The sequence below is a fragment of the Acomys russatus genome, chromosome 28, assembly GCF_903995435.1.
Source record: "Acomys russatus chromosome 28, mAcoRus1.1, whole genome shotgun sequence".
NCBI lineage: Eukaryota > Metazoa > Chordata > Mammalia > Rodentia > Muridae > Acomys > Acomys russatus.
Window position 1 is genome coordinate 36305455 of NC_067164.1, and position 12949 is coordinate 36318403.

Consider the following 12949-nt stretch of genomic DNA (forward strand, 5'->3'; position numbering starts at 1 on the left):
TCCCTTTGGTGTTTGAAAAGTGGACCTGCAGCTTGGTTTGAAATTTGTACTGTTTCTATCACTAATAAAGTTATGGCTTCTTGTTGGATGATCTCAGTAGGTGTTTCATCTTTGCCCAGAAGATAAACTGAAGGTCCTTAATTTTAAGACCACCTTCGCACATACGTGTGTGTGTGTGTGTGTGTGTGTGTGTGTGTGTGTGTGTGTGTGCGCGCGCGCGCACTGTATGGGGAGAGGTTGCTGGGAATTGAACTGAGGACTTCTAAAAGAGCAGTCAGCGCTCTTTTTTTTTTTTTTTTTTAATGTTCGAGGCTATTTTGCCTGCATGTATGTTTGTGTGAGGGTGTCAGATCTTGGAGTTACAGACAGTTGTGAGCTGGCATGTGGGTGCTGGGAATTGAACCTGGGTCCTTTGGAAGAGCAGTCAATGCTCTTTAATCGCTGAGCCATTTTTCCAGCCCCCTTTAAAAAGTATTAGTCTTGCCCATGCCTTTAATCCCAGCCCTTGGGAGACAGAGGCAGAAGGATCTCTGAGTTTGAGGCCAGCTTTGTCTGCATAGTGAGTTTTCCAGACTTATGTCATAAGCCTTATTTCAGAAAAAAGTTTTTTGACTATATGTGACACAATATAATCAGTAATCTTTCTTGTCAAGTTTCTCCTGTAGCCTAGGAGAATTTGGACTGTTGGCTAGTCTACTACCTCAACTTCCTGTAGGTTAAACTACCATACCTGTTTTTGAGTTTTGATACTTTTGGGGCCATTAAGATGGCTTATCTGCTCTCCTTCAATTTCCAGCAACCACATGGTAGTTCACTGCTGTCTGGTTGAGTTCCAAGGGATCCAATGACCTCTTCTAAACTCTGGGTATCAAGCACACGTGCAATAAACAGACACAAGTCTTTTAAGAAATACTGTATTTATTTATGTGTGTTGGGGGAGGGTAGTACAGGCCACAGATTACCATAAAAGTAAAAAGACAACTTGCAGGAAGCCGCCCCCCTGCCCTGCTTCCCCCCACCCCCCACCCCCGACACACACACAACATGATATCTGAGAACAGAGCTCAGATTGTCAGGCTTGGTAGCAGGGTTATTCATCACCTGAGCCATTTTGCCAGCCACCTGACTTTTGTCTCTACACATCCTGAGTGGTGTGAAAGTCACTAGGTAGACCAGACTGCCTTCAAATTGACAAGCATTTGCTTCCAGGCACTGGATTAAGGTGTGCACGACCTCTCACTGTTTTTGAGACCTAAAATGTGGGAGGCACTGGCTACACCAGTCCTCACACTCAAGAGGCTTTTCCATCCACTCATGGGAAGAACTATTCCTTGCTGTGTATGGTATCATGAGTTCAAGGCCAGCCTAGATTACATAGTTTCAAGCCAGCCTAGGCTACAAAGTAGCCTGTCTCACTCAAAAAGTCTATAGAAATACTTAGGCTGGTCAGTATTCTGTTGCCCTAACAAAATAGCTGAGGGAAAGATGATCTTATGGCTGGCAGCATGCCACACACTACGGTAACACTGAGATGACAAAGCAGGAGGATTGGAGGGTTGGGGTTTTTTTGTTTGTTTGTTTGTTTGTTTTGTTTTTTGTTTTGGAGGTTTGAGGTTACCCTCAACTACATAGCAAGTCTGAGACCACCTGAGTTACAGGAGACTGTCAAAAACAAAGGTGGGCAACAAAATTTTGTTTTACAAGCTTAAAATTCACTGTTGTAGGGCTGAACTTGCCAGGAGCAAGTGGAACAACAAAACTGCTTGCCTAATTGACGCTAGAAAGCAGGAGAGAGGAACCCTGATACATTTCTTTCTTTTGGTTTTTCGAGACAGGGTTTCTCTGTGTAGCCATGGCTGTCCTGGACTCGCTTTGTAGACCAGGCCGGCCTCGAACTCAGAGGTCCAGCCTGCCTCTGTGTCCCAAGTGCTGGGATTAAAGGCATGCACCCTGATACATTTCATAAGGGACTAAGCCTTCTACATGTGAGCTGTTAGAGGACAGTTAGGATTGATTAAAGCACTGACATGGTGGGAGTCAGGAGCTCCTGATTTTGAGACAAGGCTGGTCTACATAGCAAGTTCCAGGTTAGCCAGAGCTACACAGACTGTCTTCAGAACAAGTAAAATCTCTTGGCTCAGTCTCATTTAAAGGGCATTGTAACAAGTGTGGTGCTTGTCAGTCCTGAATGTATCTCTTACCTCTCCCCATCCTCCATTTAACAGTTTCATAAGCCCTCACCACCTGGAAATTTGTTTACATTTATCATTTTTTTTTTTTTTTTGGTTTTTCGAGACAGGGTTTCTCTGTGTAGCCTTGGCCATCCTGGACTCACTTTGTAGACCAGGCTGGCCTCGAACTCACAGCGATCCGCCTGCCTCTGCCTCCCGAGTGCTGGGATTAATATCAATTTTTTAAAAACATTATTTATACAGTATTCTATCTGCATGTGCCTACACACCAGAAGAGGCCACTAGATGTCATTACAGATGAGCCATCTCTCCAACTCCACATTTATCAGTTTTTATATGTATGTTTTGCCTGTATGTATGCATGTACCACTTGAAAGCCGTGCCTGGAGAGATCATAAGAGGTGTCTGATCCGCTGGAACTGGAGTTACACATAGTTAACTTATGTGGCGTGGTTGCTGGGATTCGAACCTGAGTCCTCTGAAAGAGAAGTCAATGCTTTTAGTCATGGAGCCATCTGTCTAGCCCCTACAATTTCTTGAAAATACCACTAAGTTTGCCTTACACATACTCAGTGCTCTTTTCTTTCAGTTTTATGAGGCTGAATTCCAGAACAGGGGGCCTATGCAGAGAAACTGAGGGAGGTGGGAGGGGTGTAGTGTTGCTTTTTTGCCGTTGAGCAAGGACATTAGAGCACATGGCAGCACACTGATCTCACACAGCTGCTGAGCTTGCTGGTTAGTAGACATGCAGAGACAAAGGATGTTCATGGCTTGTTTCTGGCATAACAACGTTATGTTAAACGTCAGTTTTTTAATTTATTTTTTGGTTTTTCTTTTCCGAGACAGGGTTTCTCTGTGTAGCCCTGGAATCACTGGAGACCAGGCTGGTCTTGAACTCTGTCTCCCTGACACTAAAGGAGTAGAGTAGTGGGTTATGAGCTGCAACAATGCGGTGTCTATGAAAGATGGCTGTTTGAAAAGAACTTTTGATGAGGGAAATCCCCAATAACTGGGGTTGAAGTCTAAACGTTATCTTGTAGTCTGTTCCTTTATTTTCAGTTCATTTTATACTTTGTTACCAAGACTTTCTACAACATTTTTCAGACTTAGTAGCATACCATTGTCAGAGAAAATGAATACAACTAGCCTAACATTCAATAATACTATTGTGTAGCCAGTTTTTAACTCTGCTGATATTGTGGAGTGAACCCAAGAAGTTTTGGGTTTGGTTTTCGAGACAGGGTTTCTCTGTGTAGCCTTGGCTGTCCTGGACTCACTTTGTAGACCAGGCTGGCCTCGAATAGTCATAAGTATTAAACATTTACTGATAAATCCTAATTTTTTGAAACAGTTCTTTGGCACACATGTAACTTGTTACAAAGGTGAAGGCAATCTTGCATACTAATGAGACAGTGATGCTTACGTTGCATGAAGAAATTTTGGGGTGCTGTAGGGATTGCTTATGCATTAAGATACTGCAGGAGAAGCCTTGTCTCCAAAAGCCCTCCCCCCCCCCCAAAAAAAAAAGAAAGCCGCATACTGCTGGAGAGGGGCATCATTGCCTGCGACTCCAACTTAGGGCATGTGACACCCTGGACTCTTGGGAACTGTACTCATGTATATGTACGCTCACACAAATTCTTTGGGGGCACTAGGAGAGACAGGGTCTCTACATAGCCCTGGCTGTCCTGTAAATCTCTTTGTAGTCCAGTGGCCTTGAATGCAGAGAGACCCAGCTGCTTCTGCCTTCCAAGTGCTGTGATTAAAGGCCCTGCCACCACACCTGGCAGAATTAATTTTAAACAATGTTACGTGGCTAGAGAGATAGCTCATTAGTTAAACACATGCTGCCTTTGCAGAGGGTCCAGAGTCAGTTCCCAACACCCACATGGCCACTCCTAACCTGTAACTCCAGGTCTGGGGGAATCCTACGCCCTCTTCTGGCCTCCACAGGCACTGCATTTTTCACATGGTGCACATACGTAAGTCCAGGCAAATCACCCATACACATTTTGGACTGTGATTGTGTGTGGGTCTGTGTATATGTGAGTGTACGTGTGTGTGTGTGTGTGTATACCCACAGAGACCACAGGCATCAGACCTTCTGGAGCTGGAGTTATAGGTGATGGTAGTGAAGTGCTTGACACCTATACCAATTAATCATCTACTTAGCAATTATCTACCTATTACCTGCCTATCAATCATCTATCTTGTTATGTACATATCAATTGTCTACTACTATTTATCAATAGTCTAGCTATCATCCTTTCTGTCTATGTCCCACTTACTATTTTTTTTTCCTATCTTCACAGTTAGGAACCGAATTCAGGACCTTTAGAAAAGCAATACTAAGGCCAGACCCCTCAAATGGCAGGTTGTTTTTTAAGACAGGGTTTCTCTGTGTAGCCCTGGCTGTCCTGGACTTACTTTGTAGACTAGGCCAGCCTGGAACTCAGAGATCTGCCTGCCTCTGCCTCCCTAAGTGGTGGGATTATAGGCACATCCCACCATGCCTGGCTGAAATCACAGTTTTAAAAATTGAATATTCTAATAGTACAACCCAAGCATAAATTTGTTAGGTATGTTTTCTCATGGTAGGAAAGTTGTTTTTCATAATTAAGCCAATATAAGAACTGAAAACTTGGGCTGAAGAGATAGCTCAGCGGTTAAGAGCACTGTCTCTTCCAGAGGTCATGGTGGCTCACAGCCATCTATGATGAGATCTGGTGCCCTCTTTTGGTATGCTGGAAATACTGTATAAATAATAAATCTTAAAGAAACTGGGCTCCAGAGAATGAGCCCGAGTATACCTCAGAGCTAAAGACACAGAGGCACTGGGGCTCAACTCCTAGCACTACAACAAAGCAAAGGGCAGGCTAAACAACATCTTAGAGTTAGCTTTCCACTCATTTTATGTGCACTGGTGTTTTACCTGTATGTGTGCCAGTGTGCCATGTTACAGTTGTGAGTCACCATGTGGGTGCTGATAACGGAAGAGTCCTCTGGAAGAGCAGTAAATGCTCTCAACTTGTACACCATCTCTCCAGATCCTCTGCTTTTCTTTTGGGGCAGAGTATCAATCACTATATAGCCCTGGATTGAATAGTGCTGTAGGGTTAAAGGTATATACCACACCTGGCCTTGTTTAAGCTTGTGTGTATGTGTTTGCCTGCATGTAATGTCTGTGCATAGTGTCCACGCCTGGTGCCATTTGAGGCCAGAAGTCAGATCTGGGACTAATGGAACTGAACCCCAGGACCTATGGAAGAGCAGCCTGTTCTTTTTCTCCCAGCTAAGATGGCCCCCTTTTGTGCTTCCAACACTTTTGACCTTTTATTTCCATCGTAGCAGCTGGTCTGTTAGGATGGAAAGTGGTAGTGCCATGGAGTGAACCCAGGCCTCACTCGCGATAGGCTTTACCACTAAGCTACAACTATGTAGCCCTGGCTTTCCTGCAACTCGCCCTGTAGACCAGGCTGCCTCTGCGTGGGCCATGACTGCCAGCTCTCTTGAAATTTTGAGCTAGAGAGATGGCTCAGAACTTAGAACTCTGGAGGGTTTTTGTTTTTCTAGACAGGGTTATCTGTGTAGTCTCGGCTGGCCTTAAACTCACAGAGATCACCTGCCTCTGCCTCCTGAATGCTGGGATTAAAGGGGTGTGCCACCACTGCCATTTGTTTGTTTTTTTTAAGATTTAGTTATGTATACAATGTCCTGCCTGCATATCCAGCTGCAAGCCAGAAGAGGGCATCAGATCACAGTACAGATGGTGAGCCACCACGTGGTTGGGGAGCTCAGGACCTCTGGACAAACAGCTCTTCTTGAAGACCCAAATTCTAACTCCAGGAAGCACATGTCTCACACAATCCAGTTCCGGAGGATCTCACGCCCTTTTGACCCCCATGTGGGCATCAGGAGCACACATGGTACACATACATACTGGGAGAATACTTACATATAAACCTCAGGGGAAAAATTAAGAATTGAAATTTTGAGGCAGGGAAGTTGCCCAGACTATAATATGCTGCCCAGATAGGCCTCAGGTGACATTACAAGCCACTATAAGGGACTAATTTCTTTACCCTGACAGGTGGTCAAGTTCTTAGAATCATAGTATTTCATTTACCTGGCACTTAGGAAACAGGCAGGAGGATCTGAACTATAGGGTCAACATCACCAGTTAAGAGTCTGGCCCAATGTGCTGGAAAGATGGCTCAGAGATTAAGAGCACTGACTGCCCTTCCAAAGGTCATGAGTTCAATTCCCAGCAACCACATGGTGGCTCACAACCGTCTATGTGATCTGATGCCCTCTTCTGGCATGCAGGAGTACATGCAGACAGAGCACTGTATACATAATAATAATACATCTTTAAAAAAAAAAAAAAAAAAGTCTGGCCCAAACGGGGTGTGGTGGTGCACGCCTTTAATTCTGCCTCTAGGGAAAGAGGCAGGCGGACAAGAGAGTCCAGGGCAGCCAAGGCTACACAGAGAAACCCTATGTCGAAAAAACAAAAAATAGTAAGGTTTTTTACATTCCCTTTAGCCATATTTGAGCCCAGGGCCTCCATTTTGCAGAGCTGAATACAGCTCTCATTGCACAGCACAGCTCCCCTTCAAGCTACCTCTCTCCCCAAACGTTTTATACTTTAAAACTTGTCTCGTGCCCTAAATAGTGGCTTGTTGATCTACCTCTGTCCTAATTCTGACGAACAAATACTGTTTTGGTTACTAGTCTAAAAACCCAAGTGCATTATTCGCAGAACCAGCCCATCCGCATGGAGACAGAATGTCCACAAGGTCTTCCCTCCTGGTCTCAGCCACGGTGCCTCGTCTCAAGGCAGGGGAAAGGCGAATTGGGTCCCCAGCTAGAGGCCGCACTTTTCCACTACCCAGGGAGGGGTTCCAACACTCAGAAAAAAGCGAGCCCGGGCTCTGAGAACGGAGCTGTTTTTCCACAGACGCTAATGGGTGCCGCCAGCCGGGGATGCATGGCTGCACAGGGCTATGATCTCAACGCTCGCGGGGCCGAAGCCGTTCATTGCCGCGAGCTCGAGGCCAGGCCCTGCCTCAATCAAATGTCCACCATCACATCCTTCCGGAGCCAGATTCCTGCACTAGCGGGCACTAGCGGTGCCTCCCGCCGCCTCCCCGGGCAGCCCGCGCCGCGTGCTCGGGCGGTTAGCGGCCAACGGCCGAGTAACGCGAGACAGGAGCCCGGGAAGCCGCACACCACCGAGGCCGCGAGGGCCGACGGGAAGGCTGGGGGCGGCCGGGCGGGCTCGGAAGCGTCGCGAAGGAACCTGGAGGCCCCGCCCTTTCCGTAGAGATCTCTAGAAAGCCGCGCCGAGCCCGGGCCCTCGGACTGCGCACGCGCGGCGGTCGGGCCCGGGCATTTTGCTGCGTCACCAGCCGCCGCCCGGCCTCACCAACCCCCCGCTCGCACGCACGCACGCTCGCTCGCTCGCTCGCTCGCCCGCCCGCTCCTTCTCCGTCCTCGCGCCCCTTTTCCTACACTTCCCTCTTCCCCTGGGCTGAGGCGGCCGCTCTCCGCGCGGTGCATTCTGGGCATCGAGGTCGAGCCCGCCGCCTTACAGGAGCGAGAGGAGGCCGCGACCGGGCACAGGACGCCGGAGTCGCCGCCGCCGCCGCCGCCGCCGGAGAGGAGTCCGCTCGCCAGCCGCCGCCGCCGCCGCCTGTGAGGCCCGCCCACCCGTTCGCCTGGCCCCCTGCCCCGGTCACCATGTGAGTGCGACATCCCGCCGTGGGAAGGTCGTCCCGGAGCGAGGCCGCGCCGGGAACTCGGCGGCTGCCGGGAAACGGCTCCCTCGCCCGCCCTCCCCCCCCCACCTGCGGCCCGCCGCCTTTCTCCTCCGGGGGCAGCGCCGCCGTGGGCTGCGAGGTCCTGCATCCTCGGGCCGGTTACCGTTGGAGGACATTTTCTTCCTCCAGATGTCCGCTTCCCCCACCCCCCATCCCTGGGCGGCCTGGCGCGCTCGGGACTCCGGGAACTTAGGCCCCCAACTCGTCCGGGAGCTTCCTGCCGGGAGGGCGCCCGGAGCCCAGCCGTCGGTGCTCGCCCCCCGACCAGGCCCCGGGCTCGGAGCACTCGTGGGTGCCGGCGTGCTGCTGCGACCGGGAGGCCAGCACGCGGCCCCCCGCCCTCGGCGGCACGCACTGCTAGGCAACTAGAGGGGCCATGCCGTCACCACGGCGAAGTTCCCTAGCGCCCTTCCACACCTTCCTAACTCCGGTCTCCTGAAAAGGGGGAACGTTTGCTCTGCCGTGGCGGCCAGTAGTAGTTAACTGTGGAGCGAGTCGCCCTGCACGTGTCTAGTCACAAGATACTTGTGGACCTTTTCTGTGCTCCTCTGTAAACTTTGGATGGATGGAGCACGGAACGGAGATCTAACTGGTCCGAAGACTTTAATTTGTTTATACGGAGCTGGTTACAGATTCTATTAACAATCTTAGCTCTTTGGTAAAGAGGGCTTGATTTTTTTTTTAACCTATTAAGTATTTTTGGTCTTACTTTTCTAGGCCTTATCAGGAAAACTTTTGTGAAAAACATTGAAGTGCAGGATTGAGGAGTGGTAATAGGTGGGTGCTATGCACGACCTTAACGACACCCTAATACTAGCCAGTGGGTGAGAAACAGGTTCTAGAAGAAGGCATGTGGTGCTAGAAAAGTGTAAAGAAATTTGGAGCCGCTCCCCCATAAAACCCGATATTTAACAGGTTTAGCTTCTTTTTTTTTTTTGGTTTTTCGAGACAGGGTTTCTCTGTGTAGCCTTGGCCATCCTGGACTCACTTTGTAGACTAGGCTGGCCTCGAACTCACAGCGATCCGCCTGCCTCTGCCTCCCAAAGTGCTGGGATTAAAGGCATGCGCCACCACGCCCGGCTAGCTTCTACTTTTTAAATTATATTTATTCTGTGTCTTCCTGGAGGTGAGAGGACACCCTGTACGGAGGTCTGTGGGCATAGAACTAAAGTTGTCAGGTGCAGCAGGAACCCTCCCTTGCTCAGCCCTCTCACCAGCACTGATACAGATTTTATCTTTGAGGTGTTGTGGACCCAACCCCGTGCTAGGAAAAGGCTCCATCAACTGGCCTGTATTCCAGGGTCAGACTTGCCTTCTTAAAACAAACTTACATAAAACAACCTTTATTTTCCTCTTTGATATTTAATTTACTACCTGGATTTGGACATCTGTAAGGAGAAAAATAAATTGCTAGGTAAAAACAATTTAGTAGATGAACATATTCAAACAAAACATCTTTTCACCTAGAAGTACCAGTTTAAGAGCTAGAGCGCTGGCTCAGTAGTAAACAGTACTGGTTCTTGTAGAGGACCTGGGTTCTGTTACCAGTACCACACAGTGGCTCGCCATCCGTAACTCTAGTTTTAGGGGATGATGTTCAGGCAAACTTTCCTGCACGTAATAAATAAAAAAACATAAGTAGTATGTTTAAAATGACGTTTGAAATAGTTCTGTGGGTAACATGAAAATCGTAGACAATATATTCTAACCCGTCTTCTATTATCTTCAAAACTAATGTTTTTTATTACAGCTTATTTTTCTTTTTAAGATTTGTTTTTATTGGGCTTGGAGAAGTACCTCAGGTTGAGAATGCTTGCTGTTCTTGCAGAGGACCCAGGTTCAGTTCCCAGCACCCACATGGTGGCGCATAACCATCTATAACTCTAGTTTCAGGGATCCAGGGCCCTCTTCTGACCTTTATGGGTACCAGGCAGTGTGTGTGTGTGTGTGTGTGTGTGTGTGTGTGTGTGTGTGTGTGTAAAATAGAATCTTTTTAAGTTATATTAGTCTTTGTGGGTATGTACACTCTGATGCAGGTGCCTGCAGAGAGCACAGGAGTTGGATCTGAATGTGGAGTTTGGCACAGTTGTGAGCCACCCAGTGTGGGACCTGGGTTTTCTGCAAGAGCAGTGGATGTGGATGTTTGCCTGCGTTTGTCTGTGTATCACCGGCTTGCAGTTCTTCAGAGGCCAAAAGAGGTATCTGGTCCCCATGTGGGACCTTCGGAAGAGCAGCCAGTGCTCTTAGCCATCTTTCTAACCTCTATAAAGTTTTGGGTTTTTGAGTGAGTCCTCACTGTGTAACCCTAGCTGCCTTGGAACTCTACCTGCTTCTGCATCCCAGAGTGCTAGGATTAAGAGTGTGCACCACCACTCCAGCCCCCATTAAAGGGTTTGTGTGTGTGTGTGTGAGAGAGAGAGAGAGTCAGGGTCTATGCTGCCGAGGTAGCCTATAGTCTCCACATACAAAAGGCTTCCCTTGAATTTTGAATCTTTCTCCCTCTACCTCCCAAGTGTTGGAATTAGAGGTGGTGCATACCTTCACGATCAAGGCCAGTCAGATCTACATAGTGAGGCTCAGTGTGCATACACGCCTGTTTTGTTTTGAAGAAAAGGTTTCTCTGCACACCAGGCTGGCATTCAAGGGGCAGGTGTGGTAGTGCAGGCAGTGTAAAGGCAGGTGGAGCTCTCAGCATTTGAGGCTAGCCTGGTCTACAAAATGAGGCCAGGGCTACACAGGGAAACCCTGTCTCAAAACTAAACCAAAAAGAAGTTAAGGCATTTATTAACTAATGACTTAGAATTCTAAAGGGAAAATTGGAAGAATCAGCCTAATGTTGTTCAATTTGATGTTTGCTGTAAATACACTATTTTTATAATTTGAGACAGGGTCTTACTATGTAGACCAGGCGGGCCTTAAACTCAAGGAGATCTACCTGGCCTATTTTTGCTATATTTTTACTTTCCAGAAATCCGAAATCCTGAGCCTTCTAAACTTGGGAAGAGTAACCAATGATGGCTGTTGTTCAGTGTTGATTTCCTAACCACTGTAACCTGGCAACTGATTATTCCTTCTTTTTCTTGCTGAGTTAGACTTTAACTAGAAGGCATAGAGACAAATGACGAAAATTGCTGGGTTGTAGGGTTACTCCTATTGCTAATTTAACATTTCTGTTGAATTGTATTTTCTGTTTTAAAAAATTAGAAGATAAAACCTCGTTTAGGGGGCCTTGAATAGTTACTGACTTTCCCTCCTCCGTGCCAGGTTTTGGGGATTTTAGGCAGGTCTCCCTATGTGTGCCAGGTTGATATGGAACCTGTAATGAGTCTTGCCACCATCCAAACAGTGAGATTACAAGCATATGCCACCATGCCCACCTTTGTATGAATTCTCAAAAGCAGAATTGTCTTTCAAATCTTTTGCTACCAAGGTAAAATCTGGGGTTTCGCTCACCCTTCCACTGATCTATAGCCCTAGCCGAGGAGGGAAATGGGACAGAGTCTTACTATGTAAACCGTACTAGCCTTGAACGCAACAGAGATCCTAAACATTGCCTTCTGGGTCCTGGGATTAAAGGTATGTACCACCACTTCTGAACTAACCCCCTTTAAAAATAGATCACAAGAACTACTGGAAATCCAGCTTTGAGAATCTAAAACTTAATAGAATCCAGGGTCTTGTGAGTTTTTTCCATGGTGACCTGTTATTTTGGCATATAAAGAACAGTTTTGTTGCTGGGCGAGGTGGCGCACACCTTTAATCCCAGCACTCAGGAGGCAGAGTCAGGCAGATCTCTGAGTTTGAGGCCAGCCTGGTCTACAGAGTGAGTCCAGGACAGCCAGGGCTACACAGAGAAACCCTGTCTCGAAAAACAAACAAGAACGGTTTTGTTTTCGTTCTTTTGTGAATTCCTCATCCTTCTGCCTCCTCTAGGAATAACAACACTGGAAAGGTAAGGGTGGGTTTGTTGCAGTTTTAGGCCATCCTGACTAGTTAAGACTCTTGTAACAAGACTTTTCTTTAAAAAGAAACAAAACCTGAAAGGGGACTTTTCTCTGGGAATGTGTTTAGTCAGGAAGAGCAGTAGCTGAGCAAGCCTGAGGATCTGGGTTCACATTTCCTTCATCCACATAAAAGCTGGGTACTCTGCTGCATGGGCAGGGCACTGCAGCTATTGGGGTTTGCAAGCCATCTGCACATGTTCATATGTACTACATGCAAACATACAATCAATTTGTATGGTTTATATATGTGTAGCTGCGTGTGTGTGGTGGGGGGAGAAGGCCTGAAGCTGAGGCCTGAGCAGTTTCCTTACATAACCATATACCATGTTCATTGGAGCCATGGCCCTTAAGTGGTACAGAGAGCATAGACCAAGCTGTCGTGGAACTTGCAGTGGTTGTCCTACCTTAGACTCCCCGAGGCAACAAAGCTGGCTCAAGGGAGAGCTGGGAATTCACTCTCTTGTCAAATCCTGCATAATTCCCAGCACAAACTTGCAGTAAACATTTAATGATTCCAAGCTCTAATGAGCTTTTTATGGCATGATTGCATGAGATGCTTTTGATGGTTACTCTGAGCATATCTTCAGTTGAATCCAACTATGTCCTGAGTTGAGCAGATTAGAAAACAAATTGGGGTGGTGGTGATGGAAAAAAATAGCAAGGCTCGGAGATGGTCCAGCACTTAAAAGCTGGATGTGGTTGTGCATGCCTTTAATCCCAGTGCCTGGGAAGCAGAGCCAGGCAATGCTCTGGAGTTGGAGGCCAGCTTGGCCTACACAGTCGCAGGACAGCCAAGGCTATCTAGGGAGACCCTGTCTCAAACTACAAGAACTCAATTGCTCTTGAAGATGACCAGGGTGCTTCCCAGCATCCAAGTAGAGACTCACAGTCTTCCATAATTCCAGTTCAAGAAGATCAAACACATCTCTGT